This window comes from Callospermophilus lateralis, chromosome 2 (assembly GCF_048772815.1).
Source record: "Callospermophilus lateralis isolate mCalLat2 chromosome 2, mCalLat2.hap1, whole genome shotgun sequence".
In the NCBI taxonomy this organism is placed as follows: Eukaryota; Metazoa; Chordata; class Mammalia; order Rodentia; family Sciuridae; genus Callospermophilus; species Callospermophilus lateralis.
The window spans coordinates 100617618-100636368 of NC_135306.1; positions in this window are offsets into that span (position 1 = coordinate 100617618).

Genomic DNA, 18751 nt, shown 5'->3' on the forward strand with positions numbered 1-18751 from the left:
CTACTAGATATCACCAAACATGTAGCTTATAAGCACCCATTTGTTTAAAAACTAAATTTAACCTCTCCCTCTCCTCAGTGATCTCTTCCACTACCAACACAACGACAAAACGAACCAACATTAGAAAGAAAATTTTTATAAAAACTTGATTTCTCTGTTCCTATTGCCATTAAAACATAGCCTCTTCCAGCCAGTTGTACAGGTGAAGGCGCTTGAGTTGCGCAGACCTTGCCTTCCCCTGAGCGTGGAGAGCGCTTCTGAAGGAGCCCCCTGCTCCCTCTCTCCCTCACCATGCTGCTGGGCCCCCAGTCCTCCATCCTCTCACAGGAAGAGTGTCTGTCTGCAACACTTCCCTTCTCTAATCCATTCTCAGTTTCAGAGCTGTCTTTCCAAAATCCAGACCTTATCAGAGCATCCCCAGCCTATGGACTTTTGCTCTGGGAATAGAGTTCCATTGCCTAAAGGATGAAGTAGGAAGCATTTCAAGGCCCCATGAAATCTGACCTCTAGTCAACTTTCCCACCTCCCTTTCTGACCTTTCCTCCCCACCCTGTGATCTGCTTACACTGCTTCCCCTCTCTAAATGTTCTGCGAGTGGCCATAGGTCTGAGCTGTGGCTCCTGGTCTCCTCTCTGCTGGGAACCATCCCATCTCTTCTCTGCCTAGCAAACTCCTGTTCAGTCTCAAGGTCACTGATGCCCCCATGTGAAGCAAAGCTCCTTTCTCTGGCTCTATTGAAAACCACCTCTCCTGTAGCAGGCATCACAGTGTTCAGCTGTGCTCATTAGCATCCAAACCCCTTGAGAGGCACCATCTTTGAACTTCCATCCACCAAAAGGAAGTACAGGGGCTTTCCACAAATAGTTGTTTTATTCATTTCCTCACCTCAATTCTCCACTTAAAAATGGAAAAGCTCTAAGGCTTCATTATAACCCATTTAAAATTTTAGATCCCAAAGTGGCAACTCCTAAGTGAATTGTGAGGTTGGAGTGCTAGAAATCTTGCCCGGGCAGTCTTCTTGGATAATGCTTTCTCTTTCCAAGGTCATACATCCTCAAATGGCTACTCGATATTTCTAGAACACAGGAGAGCCCCAGCTCGATGACAATGCAAACTTGGCTCTTATGTGAATGTCACTGGAGGTTTGGGAGGTGGGATCAGGGAGAAGGTGGAAAATACATTTGAAATCCTGGTTTGTTTTCTACTCTGTTGTTAGGTGGCTGTAGTAAAGGTCATGTCCATCTTTTCCTGTAAAAAGTAGTTCAAAGGGGGAATGACTAAAGAAGACCTTTTTCATTTATTAAAATAATGTATTATTTTTATGATAGGAGAGAAAGAAAAAATGGAAGTCTGATACAACCTCATCACAGTCTGACAGATTTTGTGCATAGCATTGCAAAGTAGGAATGAATATGAAATGGTGTGTAGAAAACTGGGTAGCACATATAAATGTATGAGTGTGTACATATGCAATCATAAATTGAATCAACATTGATTAAGTCACCACTGTGTACCAAGTATGCAGTGTGCGTGCATGTGTGTGTGTGTGTGCGCATGCACACTGTAGTGGGAGCTTTTCGTTTCCGTCCTTTGGGTGACCCACCTCAGCTGTCTTTAGAACATTCCAGACACTGGAGGGAAAGGCAGGTATTTTTTTTCCAGAAGCTAATTTACCTGGTGAACAGAAAGCTCCATTCTAATTGATTTCTATCTTTCAAGATCCAAGTAACCTATAATCTCAGCTCAATTGTCAATATTTTGCCTGCATCATCCCTCAGCCTTTAGCATGCAGATGGGGCAGGCAGAGAACTGCTGTCATGGCGCAGGATGAAAAAGAAGAGCAGCTCAGGGTAATAATCCGCTTTTGATTTTTTTTTTTTCCCCTTCCTTTACCTACACCTTCTCTCAAATCCACTAAAACAGGGGAAAATTCACAGTGATTAGAAAAACTTCTGACTGAGACATCTTTCTCCCTTTTCTTTTCATTTTCTCCCCACCCTCTTTAGTATTCAGAAGCCAACTGAATATCAGAGGTTTCCATGATGCTTGGCTGTGCACAGCATCCCAACCACAGACTGGGAAAAGAAAATGCTCATTGGAGATTTTGCAGTTCTTTTCAGACTGATGCCAGGTGGCTTCGGTCACACTTCTAGGCAGAATTCTGGCAGAAGTCACTGGTGTGGTGCTGGCACAGTGGAGGGGCTTCTGTAACAGCAAAGAGCATGTACGTATGAATTAAGCATGTCCCAGCCATTCCAATGACTCTTGCCGTTGTCCCTCAGAGCCATTTCACCTCAGCAGAAGCCCCAAAGTGCAGAGAAGACTGGCATGTCTCAAAAGACAGCCATACTGATTAAACCACCTAACCATATTCACCGGCAATATAGGGTACTGCATAAGGAATGTTCACTCTTAACTTCCTTAACTGCCATTCTTACAACCCAGAGACCCCCCTGCCCTGATGGAAGAAGAAGCTGAATTACTTAGTGGAGGTCACACACCTCATAGGTTCAAGGCAGGGTGCACCTCTGATGCTCTGTTTACCAATAATCTCTTTTGCACCTGGTACATTGGGCAATGGGACAGTGTGGCTGAGGAATTCAAGGCATGGGTGCAAGCAGGAGAGGGTCTTCAGAGGAAGAGATCTAGAGAGTCTCCATCCTTACCTGAGTCACCACTGTCCATACCAAAGTTTGTGAATCCACAGTTTTTTGATGTTCCACATCCAGGTATGTCTGTTAGCTGTCACTTTGAACCTGGTGAAGAGCCCCCATTCTCTGGACTGTCAGAGATGAAGGAAAGAGGAAGGAGTGTCTAGAGACATGTCAAGTCAGGACGGGAGAAGGGGACAGGTGTCTGCACTCATGGGGAAGCTGCTGCAGCCCAGCCACACTGCCTGGGGCCTCAGTCCATAGAGGAGTGCAAGAGACGGGAGGTTGGAGGAGGCAGCTCTCACCTCACCCCAGTCCCTGGGGCAGGGGACCACCTGGGATGCTGGTGGTTCTGGGCCCAGTGGAGAATGAAGCTGAATGACCAGCAGCCATAGACAGCAGGAAGTCACAATGCAAAGGAAGGGAAGGCAGGACTCTGTAAGCTCCCAGGCCCTGACATCGGCTCTCCCACTCAGCCCACTCAGGTACTAAGCTCAGCTGGAGCCTGACAGCCTCTTCCGTTTAATCCGTAAATCCCCCCAATCTGCTGCAGGCAGCCTGTGTGACTCCTTGCCTGTATCACAGGGCAGACACTCCACCCCTTCTCCATTCCCAGACTGTCCTCACTCCTGTATCCTGGGCTGCTAGCCAGGAAAGCCTCCTTGAGCTACATGCCCTTCTCATGCTGTCAGGACACTTGCGTGTTAGATGCCAGGGCCATCAGCAGCCTGGGGAAAGGCAGGGGAAACCTTTCGGCTACCAATGGACTGCAGTAGTGTGTGGCAGGTGGAGATATGGCAGAGGAGGTACATCTGCCAAACCTTTGCAAAGGCTTTTAGGATTCTGTAACCCACTCCGTCCGTCCTCTTTGTTATGGAGAGGAGGGAGCTGTGGAAAAGTGTGCATCTCTCTCTAGGATAAGACTATGTGTTCCTCCTTTCCCTTTGGCCTAAGGACATAGCTCTTTTCTGAATGTTGAATTCTTTCCCTCTGCCTCCTCCATAGTGCAAGTGCACGCGCGCGCACAGACACACACACACACACACACACACACACACACACACACATACTGGATATCCATGCTGTTGGGAAATGAATCAAGCTAATGACAACTTCCATTCTCAACATCAGAAAAGCTAACCTGGAGGGTTGGGGAACTGGGGGGAGGGTGTTAATGGAAATGGATGAGTACACAGCAGGCATCTAGTTAATCAGCATAGTTAAGCCATGACAGAGGCAAGGGTGAGCATGGGAGCCACCGTGTTTGCCTGGAAAGGCAGGGATTTAAACTCTGGCACTGGTTCTGGGAGAAAGTCAGCAGAGGCTGGAGAGTGGTCTGTGGGTCTGATGTGTGAAGTCAAATATGTCCTAATTGCAAATAAGCAAACATAATAATGGCACGGAGTTAATGAACATTAGACTTTCTGTGTGCTTAGAAATCCTCTTTATTTTAGATCCCAATCATTTTTTTTTTCATTGAACAAATATTTTTTGAGTACTTAAGTGTCTCATACTGTGATAGGGACTGGGAGAAAGCTCTCCAAAAGATGTAAGCAGGAAAAAGAGAAGACTTCACTTGTGTTTTGAAAGACCACTCCCTGTCAGTGTGGCAAGTGGGTGAGCTAGAAGAGGAGACTGGGGGCAGGACAATCAAGTAGATGGGTTCATCCAGGTGAGAGATGGTAGAGGCTTGAAATAGGAAAGGGAAGGACTGGCGAGGATAGAGTCAAGAGGTGTGTAATCTACCAGCCATAATGTACCTGTTTATTTGTTGTCTACCTCCAAGGCACTATAATACATTTCTGAGAAAATAGTGAGCACCGACCTTTAGAAGTTAGAAAAAGATCTTAGTGATTGGTCTCAGGGGTCAAAGGCAAGGGAGGAGCCATGGATGACGTTGTTTGAGCAAGTGGGTAGAATGGAGGAGTTACAATAAGTAGGATCATGTGAAGAGGAGGTTTGGGGGGAAACCCACTGGGTTTCATTCTGGACATACTGAGCTGGAATTGCTTATGGAGCTTCTAAATGAAAATGTCCAGTAAAATTTGAATATATACATCTGAAACCCAAGAGACTCTTGTTCAGGAGTTAAGGAAAGAATCTAGATAGATCTCTCAAGAAATACCAACATTGAAGAAACGGGCAAAAGAAGAGGTATCCACAAGACAAATGTGCAAAAACCTCCAAAAAAGTGGAAAGAAAACCAGGAGAGCACGCTGTCGTGGAAACCTGGGCAAGAAGGGCAGCGAGAGGGAGCTGACTCCAGAGATGTGTCTTGAGGGAGAGCTTACTACAGTGACCAAGGACTAGCCAGGAGCATTGGAACTTAGAGCAGTGAGGTCACTACTGACCTCCGAGAATGTCATTTAGGAGGAAGGGCAGACATGGACACCAGAATGCTAGGGTTGGTGGGAGGAGTTGAAAGTAAGAAGTAAATATAGTGAATATAAACAGCTGTTTCAGAAATTTGAGTAATCAATACAGAAAATAGGGAATTAGTCACAGAGTAGTATGGACTGAATGCAAAATTTAGTGTTATTGCTTTTGCCAAGGCTGTCTTTTTATATTTTTAGTATAGGGGAGAATTTCACTTAGTTTAATCCTGTTAGGAAGAAGACAGGGGGCAAAATGGACAGAACAAGGCCCCTAAAAGTGAGAGAAAAGGGTATCCACAGTGCATCCAGAGAGATGACCTCTGCTACGGTTTGACATAGTTTGAGTGTGTTCTCCAGAGGTTTATGTATTGAAACTTACTGCCATTATGAGGTGTTCAAAGGATGGAAACTTACTCAGCCATGTTTAGAGATAAGGCCTTTGGGAGATGATGAGGATTAGATAAGGTCGTTAAGGTGGGGCTCCCATAATTGAATCCTTTATAAGAGAGAGACCAGAACACACACACATGCTCCCTGTCTCTTGCTATGTGATAGCCTGTAGCAACATAGGACTCTGCCATCAAGGCTATCACTAGATGCGGCTCCTCAACCTTGGACCAGAATCTTAAGCAAAGTAAACCTCTTTTCTTTATAAGTACCCAGCCTCATGCTATTTTGTGATAGTAATGAAAAATGGACTAATACCCTCTCATATGGGCAGAGGTATTACACTCTTCTTATGTCTCAGGAGGAAAAGTAGAAAGGATGAGTACAGATAAAGTATAAGATGATGAGTTCAGAGATGGGACACTGAGGAAATACTTCCCTGTTGGCTTCTATTTTGTAGGAGAAATAAGAAGAGATCATCTGCTGAGGGTGTGAGCGGGGAAGACAGTGTTAGGGTTTAAGAAGAGACAAGAAGATTCAATTTGGTCTTTGTAGACGATGGAAGATGATCTGACCACAGAAGCACAGAGGGACTGGGGTGCCATGAGGATGCTGGTTGAGGTGGGAGATCATACAGGACAAATGGGGCCTCCAGAGAAATAGAACTAATATGCTATATGGATATAAATATATGAGAGGGGATTTATCAGTGGAATTGGCTCACATAATTATGGAGGCTAAGAAGTCCCATGGTGTGCCATCTGCAAACTAGAGAACCAGGGAGGTCACCATCCGCTATCATGGCTCAGTCCAAGCCCAAGGGCTTCAGAGCCAGAGTTACCGATAGCGTCATTCCCAGCCTGAGACCAAAGGTCTCGGAACCTGGGGGGCGATGGTGCAAGTCCCAGAGACGAACGTCTGGAGAAGTTAGAAGTCCAAGGGCAGCCGCAAAAGGATGTTTCCATTCCAGGGAGAAAGAATTGGCTTTCCTCTGACTGTTTCCTCTATCTGGGCCCCAGCAGATGGGATGGTGCCCACTGACACCAAAGCAGATATTCCTTATTCAGTCTATTCTCATAGTCACACCCAGAAATAATGTTTTATTAACTATCTGGGCGTCCCTTACCCCAGTCAAGTTGTCACCTACAATTAACCATCACTGGGGCCAATGAAGTATGGGGGTGGTTTTGCCCAACACAACTCCATATCCCCAAATTAGGTACAGAGGAGGCAAATCGTGAAGTGACCTGGTCTTGAGGTATTTTAGTAAGATCATAGGGGAAAAAACTGAGGTTGAAGTGATGGACCATGACTCTGAATTGATTAGGGAAGAAAGTGCACATAGAGGGGTCTGAAGGGCAGGGAGAAAGTGAAGGGTCCAAAGAGAGGAGGCTTCAGTGAAGTCAAAGAACGTATCTGTCCTAAACACATTCTGAGAAATAGTCAAGTACAGCCCGAGAGGTTAGGAAGCATGGGCATAAAATAAAACACTTGAATTCATCCTTTCAAAGAAAAGGGCACCTCCAGAAAAAGAAAATGAGCAATAGCAGTATCCCTTCCCAGGAAGGCTTTAGCTGGAACCCCAAGTCAGGATCAAATGGATTAAAGTCCAAGTACCATGAGGATCTTCTTTGCACTTAGGGAGACTTAGCTTTATTTTTTTGTTCATTCCTGCAACAATTTGATAGCTTCATTAGAGTACTGTGTATTAGCTTTGTCTAATCAATAGGTCTCTTGGAAGCTACAGACGCATCTTACGATGATGAAAAACCAGGACACCTTCTAGGTGGAGTTGATGGGGGTGGGAGACAGATCAGACTGTAGTTAGCAACATGAGTTTTGGGGTCAGATCCCTAACAAAGCCATTCATTGTCTGTTTGACTCTAGGAAAGTTATTTAATCTGTCAAAGCTTTGAGCTCTGTAAAAGAGAGAATCAGGACTTCATGGGATTGATATGACGATTAAATGACATAATTAAATGATAACATTAAGTGGTATCATTATAAATACATTTAGCATCATGTCAGGCATGAGGTTATTGCTCAATAAGGACACCATCAGTGATAGTAGTATTGTTACTGCATCAGTGGGAAGGGTAAGTTAGCCTGGAGGATATCGCTAGGTATCAGCATCACGCCTGCACTTGCTGTTGCCAGCCTGAGCCAGCCCCACACATATTCAACCTGATCCCAACCCTGCTCCTGCAGCAGCAGCTCCTGCCTGTCCTCTTTTGAACATTTCAAATCTGAAATGTCCTTGCATCTAATCTGAAAGCCATGCCTGCCTGTGCAGCCCTATGTTCATGCTCATATCAGGGAAGGGGCTCTCTTTCAGACCACAAGAACCTCAACTGGCTGGGAGTTCAAAATAACTTCTGTGCAACTGGCAGCGCTAGAAGGAGGCATGTTCTCCGCCACGGTGGCTTGAGCAACGAGAGGAGCCCAATTCCAGCTCTGTGATCTATTCCAGCCAGAGAATCAGGCTTTCTGCAGATGTGGTACAGGCCTTGGGTGGTGACTCCACATCAAGGACTCAGTTATCAATTATTCTAATTGTTATTCCTCTCCACGGCCAGCACTGCCAAGCTTTAAAGTAGTTTCCATCCTCTAGATCCATAAACTTGCCCTTGGCTTATTGAGCCAACCACGCTCGTTTAACAGAAGTGATTTTAATTACTCAACTGGAACTACAGAAAAGTGGAAGTGAGGAGAGTATGTGGCTGTGATCAGTGTTTAACTGAGGGGCCCAGCCTTCTCCTATCTTAGGAGCAAAGGCTTTAATGAAGGCTCTACCTACCACAGGGTTCTCTCCCACCCAGGAGCACAGACACTGAGAAATCAGACTGTGTGAGGACCACAAAAGGTCTGTGCCTTGATTCTGCAGATGACAAGTGCATTTGCTGCTCAGAAGCCATGAGAACCTAAGTTGCTGGTGTCAATTTCCCTCTGGTCTGCAACAGTGCACTTCTTTCCCCCATGTGGGTGTCAGAGGAGTGCCCAGTGTGTATAGAGAGGGTCTTGCACACACTGTAGTCAATTGGTAGTGGCTGCCCGCCACAGATGCGGGAAAAGATTCTGAAAAAGGACACAATTCTCTGCTAGTATTGTCTGCCATGGCACAGGGATGGAGAATGAAATACCTTTGTGTATATCTGTAATCTTTATCTTAGACTGTAAACTTCCAGGAGGTAGGGAATGTATCATTTTAGTTTTCTGTGTAAATGTACCTAACATATGTTGTGAGTGGTTGATGGAGAAGAATACTTATGCAGAAATCGAATAGTTTAACCACTTAACTAAAATCTGACCGTTGCTCTCTACCCCAGAAGCTGGCTCATCACCTTGACAGAGAATAAGCAGCTCAGTTTACGGAGACTTCCTTACACTAAAACTACTTGAATAGTCTACAACAGTGCCATAAATATTAGACACCAAATTGTCAACATAAATGAAGGGGGAAGTTTTGTGGTGTGGCAAATTCTTCTCTTCTACTATTAAATCATGTTTATTTGCTTACTTGCAATGCACTGGATCTCCCCAGCATCAGGGGATGTTCTTGAAACCCAACTGGACACGATGGGGGGTGGAGAGGGAACAGTGTTATGAATAAAGGAATGATAAACTTTTCTTTTGCCTTTTCAACATCCATCTCACTCACTCAAGCCCTGTGTCCTTCAACTGCTGCACCAAGAGTCCCCGTCCTCCCTCTGAGCTGCGTGTATATCATTATATGCTCACCTCATAATTCTGAGAATGCACAAAACCAGTTTCCAGGCAGCAATAAACATGCCAGCCATCAGTGTGGAGTTGTGGAAGCCCAGCTTAGAGAGATGAGTCACAGAATCTAAATCCTGCCCTGTCACCCTAAGAGCTATGATCACATACCAAGTAAAATAGGAGCTCAGCATTTTCCAGATGCACAGCCAGGTACCTGGGCTAGGCATAGCTGGGTTGTAGGAAAGGACAAAAACCTGACTCCCCTACTACTCCATTCTCCGGAACCTTCTGAAGCTTACCCCTAAGGTTAGGAAGTAAGGATAGAGGCACAAAAGGAAGTGTCTGTTGCCACCAGAAATCATGGCAGCCACCAAAAATCTCATACTGGGAACCAGATTGCACCAATTCATCAGTACTCATGAACCATAAACTTACAAGTGAACAATGTTGTGTGGGAGTCAGATCAGGGATTGAGGTGCTAAGCAGTTTGGAAAGATTTTTTTATTTGTAGGTTTTTCATATTTATTAATTTTTTTGCATTTTTATTGTGGTAAATATATATAGAACACAAATTTTTACAATGTAACCATTTTAAGTGTACAATTCAATGACATTAACTGCATTCACATTATTATACAACCTTTACCACTATTTCCAGAACTTTTTCATCACGGCAAACAGAAACTCTGTCCCCAGTAAGTAATAACTGCCTAATAGCTCTAGGTAACTGCTCATTTATTATCTGTTGTTATGCATTTGAATGTTCTAGATATTGCATAGAAATGGTATCATACATTATTAGTCCTTTTTTATCTGGCTGATTTGATTTAGCATAATATTCATTCTTATTGAAGTCTGTATCAGAGCTTCATTCCTTCTTATGGCTGAATAATATTCCATTGTATGGATGGACCATATTTTGTTTATCTAATCATTTTTTGTTTATTTAATCAACTTCAAAACTTGAGTTATTTCCACCTTTTAGCTATTGTGAATAATGTTGCAATGAACATTGGCATACAAGTTAAAAATGAAAATTTACATCCGTAGGTGTCCCTGCAGGAGCAGAGGGAGAAGCAGACAGGGAGAACATCCTTCCTCCCTTTGATTTTGTCCTGAAGCTGGAGAATCAAGCATATGGATAACGTGGGATGCTGGGTTGGGCATATCACCTCTTTAATATTTCATCTTCTTTTTACAAGTATGCGAAGGTTGGACTAGGTTGCTTCTAATGTCCTATGCAACTCTAACATCTCTATTTGTACTTAGAAAAATACAGCTGATGTTCATTCTAAGTTGGAATATCTCTAAATTGGACCATCCCATTATATGATCTACATTAGAAGCATTTTCTGTTTGTTTTACTTTATAATGAAGAACAAAGTCTTCTGCAACTGAGCCTCACAGCCTGGCTTTCTCTGCTGATGAGTTGAGTCTGAAGCTCTAGTCACTGTCTCAGAGAATAAAAGGTCTCTCTCTCTCCATCCCCAACCCCCTCTCTCTCTTCCTTGCCTTTGTATGTTATATCTTTAATGAATGGTTCTCAAAGTGTGCCCCAAGACCAGCAAGCAATACCAGCATTACCAAGGAACTTGTTAGAATGCATATTCCAGACCCTAGATGTATTGAATTGACACTCTGGGAGTGACAGCAATTTGTGTTCTAGTAAATCCTCCAGCTAATCTATTGTATACTAAACCTTCAGAAACACTAATCTATATGAAAATAGCACATGCTAGGATCAGGTGATCCAAAATCTCCAGATTCACCATTGATGAGTCACAAAGTCTTAAATTAATGTACTTAATCTCCAGGCCTTACCTGCTTTAAAAGTAAGGTAAGGATCACTCCTCCTGTGTGGTACTCCGAGTGTCATTAGAGTACTGTTCATCAGTGGGTGTGAAAGTGCTGTGAAAATGTGAATGTATTTTACAAATGACTAGATTTTTTTTACTTATTCATTCATTCAACAAATGTTCATCATCTACTGTGTGCCCAGCCCTGCCCAGGTCTGGGGATAGAGCAGGAAGAGTCTAGATGTAGCACCTGCTGTTAGGCAGCCTATATCTAGCCTTTGTAAAGCATTTTCTTTGTGTATTTGCGAATGGTTATATGATCCATTTCAAGATTAGGTTCAGATCTGTCAAGAGACTGAGAAAATGTGAAATGCTCTTACCTGAGAGAAAGATCAGGCTATGTCAGACATAACAAAGAATGGGTTGACTGCCGTGTGACAAAAACAATATCAGCTACCAGGAGAGAATTTATGGAGAGATTTAAGCAGGGCCTTGCTTGATGAGGGCAGGAGACGTGGATGAGTGGTACCTATGTCTCATCCAGCTTATAATGCTGCAGTTCTACCCTCTTCATGTAAGTCAACAATTCTGGCTTCCTTAGACAAAACTGTATACTACAAAGAGTCAAGTAAAACATTTAACTCCTGAGCTTTTTTTCTGAATCATGATTGAACAAATCTCTGCCATCAGAGATACGGGTCTAATGACAACAGACACTTCTCTGATTGATGGACCCCAAAACAAACTTTTAGAATGAGGATTTTGATCAGCCACTATCATTGAGAAGTAGCTGCCTTTTTTTTTTTTCCTTTTGAATCCAGAGCTAAAAATTCAATTTCCTAATTTTTATGAAGAGAAATGAAAAACATGCTGGGGGGGAAAAGAGTGGCTCAGGAGAGTTATTGGACTTCAGGAAACCCTCAAAAATCTTTTAATGATTTAAGTGTAAAGGAATCAGAAACATACTGATGAAATTCCCCTTGATATCCACATGGTGCTTACAGATTCTGGAAGGAAGGTTTCAGCAAATGAAATCTGCTGTGTTTTTTTAAAATTTTTTATTTTATTTTTATCAAACCCAAACCATTTGAGATGCCTGGTGAACTTCAATATGGTGTAATCACATCTTTTCATAACAATCTCTTCTCCCCAAAGGCAGAAGAGGAAGCGAAGGCATCGGTTTTTAAGCTCAGACTTTGGGGGTGTCAATTTATAATATGCCGAGTTATTTGTGATGTTTATGCTGACCCACAGATGTGCTGTGAATGCCCAAAATTAAAATATTAATTGTCTGATCTCGAGCTACTTTTCAACATACATTTGGCAAGACTTGTTGCACGTTCACTCCGAAAACAGTAAATTTCCAAGCTGTCATAATATTGAGGTCTCATATGTATTACTTACTCTGCATAATTAATTGTAAAGTGATAATTTGTATACTAAGATATTTTCATTCAAACGTGAAAGTGAGTGTTTCAGCATCTTTGCCTCCGGTAGGCAGAAGAAAAAGTGAAATGGCATGTGCTACCATGCACTTTCAAGGTCTCTCCTTCCCTGAGGCTGTCTAACAAACCAGGTGGGGAATCTTCATCGGTCTTGGCCTACCTGTCGTTACCCTACCCACCACCTTCCAAGGCTCATCTGTTCTTGAAGTTCCTCCTGGCTGTTGGCCTCCTTCCCTCTAAATTCCAGTGGCCCCCACAGTATCCCTGAGTTCTGCAGTCTCTGTAATCCTTTCTGGTGCTTACTGTGACTGTAAACTCTCTGAGAACACGGACCATGCTTTATCATTCTGTATCTTCCAAGTCCTCGTGTAGAGTCCTAGGAATATAACAGGGCTTGGTAGTGATGTATCAGAATCCCAGTGGTCTACAGCAAGAATTATTTCTCTCATTCATGTCACAAATAGGTCACAGGTCAACTGTGACTCTACTCCACATGCCTTTTCAATTAAGGGGTCTGATCCCAGGAATAATACCTACTCTCACACATTTCCTTTCTCACAATGGCAGAAATTGGCCAAACTGAATCAGACTCAAAGTACCTGCTCAAATGTTGTCTATGTCACGTTCTCTTGTATTCCACTGGCCAAAGCAGAGCAAAGGTCAATGCCAGCCTGAGAAAATAGTTGGGAACAAAATATAGTCAATTAAAGTACTGCTGATCCAGTGTACTACAGGAGAACTCTTCCTCCTTAGCATGCTGCCTAGCGAGGAACTGCCTCCAAAATACTACATGAGGTGTCAGTCACAAGAGGGCCCCTCTGCTTTGCTGGCCTCCTGGTCCATATGCACTCTGCTCTGCTAGGGACTTCTAATATTCCTCTGTTTGTCCTCTTCCCAACCAGACTTGAGAGGAGCTGTTTTGTTTTGTTTTCTTTCAAAAAAAAAAATACTTTGAGGTTCCAATAACAAAAACAGACTCCAGTTGGTTAAAGCAATAGGGATTTTGCTGGTTGATGTAAGCAGACATAAGCAGAAGTCTAGAGATTGACACTATTCAGTGAAGGCAACACCCCCCCCCCATTTGTCCTTGTCTTGGTCCCTTCCTTTTTCATGGGTTGTCTTTTTCCCAGGCTAGCCTCCTTGTGACCAACAGCAACCTAGATGAGACACTTCTGCATTTAGATCTAGTGGGATAGAGTATATGACTTTCCATCCTTTCTCTTAAGAGCAAGAAGTTCCCACACATCCTTCAGCATTTCATTGGTCTAAATGAGTCACTAGCTCCATTCTGAATCAGTCATCAAGGGGGATTGGCTAGTCCTTAAGCCAATCAGGCTTATCAAATAAGCTGATTTTCCTAAAGATTATTGCTTCTATTCAATGAGGGGAGAGATGGAATGGATTTAAAGGAATGGACCACACTCCCCAGCTGTGTTCAGAAAATATGGTATCACTTGCAGTAAATAGTGATCCCAACTACCTCATGGAGAAAGGACATCAGACATTAGGAAAGGTGAACCCATCTGTCCAGCCTCTGGTACAGGCATAGGAGAAGAGCAGCTTTGTAATCTTTGGGTAGTCAAGGCTAAATATTTAAATATCACTTGCCTAAAAATATGATTTTTGTTGACTACATGTGCTTGGCTGAGAGTCTCTTCAAGGGAGCTGGGGTTTGTTAAGGCACTATTATCACGGCTGATTTGAGTGACTGGTGCACCCCATATGTCACCAGTCAGCACCCATCCTGTGTCATCACCATCAAATAGCATTACTATTTATAATAATGAATGACTAGAGTGACCAAGGAAACTCATTGCTGGGTTTCATTATCACAACAAGTACCTATTGGCTATGCTTCACCTGCCAGGCTGGTGGGAATGGAGGGAGAAGCTGGTAATTAGGTGGATGCAGCAGGCAGCTTTGTGGTGCCTCATATTGGAAACTAAGGCCCCAGAAATGTAATGAATGGCTCAGGCAGGAGCCCCACGGCTACCCAGCATGGTATCTTGAAGGAAGGTGAAGCTCTTCTCCCTTTCCCTGTTCATCAGGTTCTTATTTCAAACTAATAGACAAGATGAGTTATTTCTATCTCAGAACTCATGGTGAGTTGCTTGTTTTGTATGTGTGTATGATGTATTCTTGCTTGATGCCTAGTGCGAGAGGCACTCAGGACTGGGGCCCTAAGAAGTGCTGAAATCTTTACCTGAATCTGCTGGAGGAGTGTGAGCTGGCAAAGGGTGATCAGTGTGGACAGAAGTGAAGGTCACAGATATTTGGAGGAAAGGGGATGAGATTGGAGAGCCAGGACTAGCTCAGGGCACATATGGGCAATACCTACAGCTACCCAGAGCTACTCTGGGCCAGGATAGCTTGCTCAGAGTTAGGGAACATCTGCATATCTCCAGGGAAAGTGGTCATTCTCCTCCTGTTTGAGTTTTCTCCTGTCTTTCTGAAAGGGCTTTCTCTGACCTTTCCAGGGTCTCAATTCACTTCCTCTAGGCCTCTGGACTTGGCCTAGATCTTGCCCAAATCATCACTTGGATCTCTTTGTGTGAGTGACCAAGGAAACTCATTTCTGGGTTTCAAGTACCTACTGCCTATGCTTCACCTGTCACACTGGTGGGAATGGGTACGTGAGGTTGGCAGCAGTTCTTCAGAGCTTTTTCCCAATCTCTACTGAGCTGCCCCAGATGTTCTTATTAACAAATCCCACCAGTCTCTGGGATCCGGAAGAGCAATGTCCTTCCCAATAGAACCTCCTCTTTCCTCCTCTCCTTTCCTACTCCAACACTTCCTGGGGGCTTGTCCACATGTCAGATCCTTACTCTTGCGAAAAGGAAGAAGGGGCAAGACAGAAATCTGTGCCAAGCCTTGCCTTCTCTCACAGCCAATGGCCAGCAGGACCATGGAGGTAATTTAATGGCTGGGCAGTTTTAATAGTAGAGTCCCTGCTCCCTCTCTGCAACAGAGCACACATTGCAATGGGCCATATGGAGATTTCACCAGCAGATGCACTGGCGGCTTCCCTCTGTCTGCAAAATCTCTATTAGGTTTTTTAATTAGACAAATGTCAGTGTTTTATTCGGGGTGGGAAACTGTGTTCTGAGTTTGACAACAATGCCATTTTCAAAGAATCTCGGCATGGTGACTGCCTTTTCTTTGCTTGCCTCCTTCCCACCTTGTTCCTCCTACTTGGGGAAACCATATCTGAAAATATGTCACAAGCCCTGGCATTACCATCTCCACCCTCTCTCCCTCTGTCATCCCTTGGAGCTTCATGTTTCTTGTTGCTCCCCCGTCTCTATCCCCTTCTGCCTCATCTCCTCCTATTTAGGAGGACCCGATTCCCCATGGAAGATAAGATGCAGGAAGAGTCACTGGCCCAGGACAGCTGCAGAGGGCTGTTACAAAGCTTACCCCCCTTTCCTGCTGGCAGTGGGAACATGCATCTTTATGTCTTGCTCATTGCTAAGCCCAAGGACCTAGTCCAGGGTCACTCTTGGGTTTTTCTGCTATTGACATCATCCACCAGGAAGGATACTTAGCAATGTGACCTCTACCAGATGCATGGGGCCTAAAGTATTGGCAGTTCACTGCATTCATCAGAATAAATATGCAGATTCCTGGAAAATGGCATTTTATGGCTTATACATTAGAATACATAGTTTTGTTGGGGTTTTTGACCTTAGCCTAGCTATCTTATTAGCTATGTGATTTTGAGTCGTGGAGTGACTGAAAAAAGTGCCCAATCTCCTTATCTATAAAATGGGGATATTACAATTTATTTCATGGAATCATCATAAGTGTTAATGAGTTAGTTTATGAAAATGCCAACATGGAGCCTGGGCCTTAGTAAGCTCTTTGTAAATAGTAGCCAGACTTTTCATTAGAACTACTCACTAACTCATGAGTCTGACCATAAACCTTTCCAAATCCTTGTTATGCCCTTTGTTGCCCATACAGACAAACCACAAAGCCCTAATCAGGGATTTAGTAGTCTTTTTTCCTTGCCAGTTCCCAACACCAGAAAGGCCTTATGATTCTCCAGGTGGGTTCTTCTCTGCAGCCAGCCAAAGTGCTCCTTGGCTGAGCCCTGCCTCTGTAGATTAAAGCCTTCCTTCTCCAAGGGGCTTGGTATCTATCCCATAGCTGCCCCTTTCCCTCTCAAGTACTCAAAGTCACCTCCTCCAGGAAGGTCTGGGATTGGTCTTTCCAAAGCCCTGGTGCCCCTGGGAGTGCAAGATTGAGTCATCTGTCAGGCCTAGGAGAGGTGAAGCACTGTAAAGAAATACATGTCCAGTGATAGACTTGGAGCTGAGTTAGGTTTGTTGCTTTGAGTTCAGATAGACAATTTAGGCAGATTTTAATGACTCTGAAATGTTTTATCTTTTACAACCCCTGGAATTGCTGCTCTGCAACCTTAACAAATTGCCAGCTCTCTATTCCTCGCTCCCTGTCATCTTCAGTTAATACAGGGTCCATTAGGAGTTGAGAAACTTATTATTGCAATAAAAAAATATACCCTATCCATATCACAGACCATATATCTGAATCTTGCATAACTCCCTCCCAGGGATTAATCCATATTTTAACCAAGTATTTTATAATGGCAATGCTTTGGCCCCATGCACAGCCACTTCTGTGAATGCTGAGGCCACAACGGTGAAAGGTCACCCTTGAGGTCAAGGTCCTGTGTCTCCTGGGTTTATGGAGAACAGAGGGAATCTCCCCCTACTCTGTCAGGCTTCTCAGGAGACCCCTGACCTGCTGAAAGAGTCAATGACTTCAGAGACTGATCCATTGTGACTACATTCACAGGAGCTTGTTCTCCATTGCCGATTACCCCTGGGGTGCACTGTGGGGGTGCATTTCTAAGCTTGGAACACCAAATTATCATCAGAATCATACCCTGTGAGTTGGAACTGAAAGAACAGATTGTTGCCTTCATTCTGTGGGCACTCTGGGTGCTGGACATTATGCCAGGGGCAGAGATCAAGAGATAGATGATCACTTCCATGAGTCCTGGCTCTCTTGCCTTGGGAAATCCCAAGCTAGTGAAGAAGTTCCTACTGAATCCCACAGCTTCACAGCTATGATGTGAAAAGCCGTAGGCTGGGACCTGGGTTTTAGTGCACACCTCCCACGGATTCTTTCCATCCCCACCCCATCCCTGGATAATTTCTACTCAGCCTTCAGGTCTTAACATGCATGCCATTTCTTCAAAGATGCGGACTTGTTTCCCCTCATCCCCCTGACATAAAAATTAAGTCCCTGATTCTTGATGGCCATAGTGTTCTACATCTTCATAGTGCTCCTCCAGATTGCAGTTGGGTAGTTGTGTGACTTCTTGTCCAGCTTTCATCTCCCTGTGTAGATTAAAGATTCAGTAAAAGCAGGAACTATTCTGTTTCACCTGTCCTGGAATCCTTGATTTCTGGTATAGAGGAAGCACTTAAGTACTTGTTGAATGAATTAATGAAAGTGTGATTTTGAGCAAGTCACTTATCTCTTGTGTCTTCTTAATAGCAATAATAGCAGCCAATACTTCAAGAAAAATTTATACTAAACCATAAAGTACTTTAAATAATGATTATAATTAGCCTTTGCAACAACCTTATAGGAGAGTCACTATTTTCTCCTTATAGTATGCATGAGAAAACTGAGGCACAGAAAAGTTAAGATTTGCCCAAAGTCAAATATCTGGTAAGTGATAGACCCCAGGTTTGAACCCAAAGATTGGCTCCAGAGCCTTTACTTTGGTCAGACAAAATGATCATAAGGATCACTTTAGCTCTTGGTTTCTATGAATTTTGAAGCTACTAGTTGGAATGTCTACCTAATGTCTACACATCTACCAAATGTATTTTATGTGCACTGGTGATACAGCAGGATATTAAGAAAAAAATCACAAAGATCATCCTTTCATGGAATTGATATTTGGACAGGGGAAGCAGAATCACTAATAGCATATTTTGTCTGTTTGATCCTGATGGAATATAAGGTGGGGACAAGGCAGGGAAGAGGTCTGGGGAGTCTTGCTGGTGCAAGACTTTATGGCCCTGGACATTATGCCAGGGGCAGAGATCAAGAGATAGATGATCACTTCCATGAGTCCTGGCTCTCTTGCCTTGGGAAATCCCAAGCTAGTGAAGACGTTGCTACTGAATCCCACAGCTTCACAGCTATGATGTGAAAAGGTCTGGGGAGTCTTGCTGGTGCAGTCTCATCTGAGGCGGTCAAGGAGGGCTCCATTAAAACGGACCTGATGAGAGCTGGAAGCATGCCTCCATATGCTACAAGAAAAGCAGCCCACAAAGACAGCAAGCCAGGCCCTCAGAAGGAGAGGATGGAGAAACCGAGTCCCATGTGGCTGAAGCAAA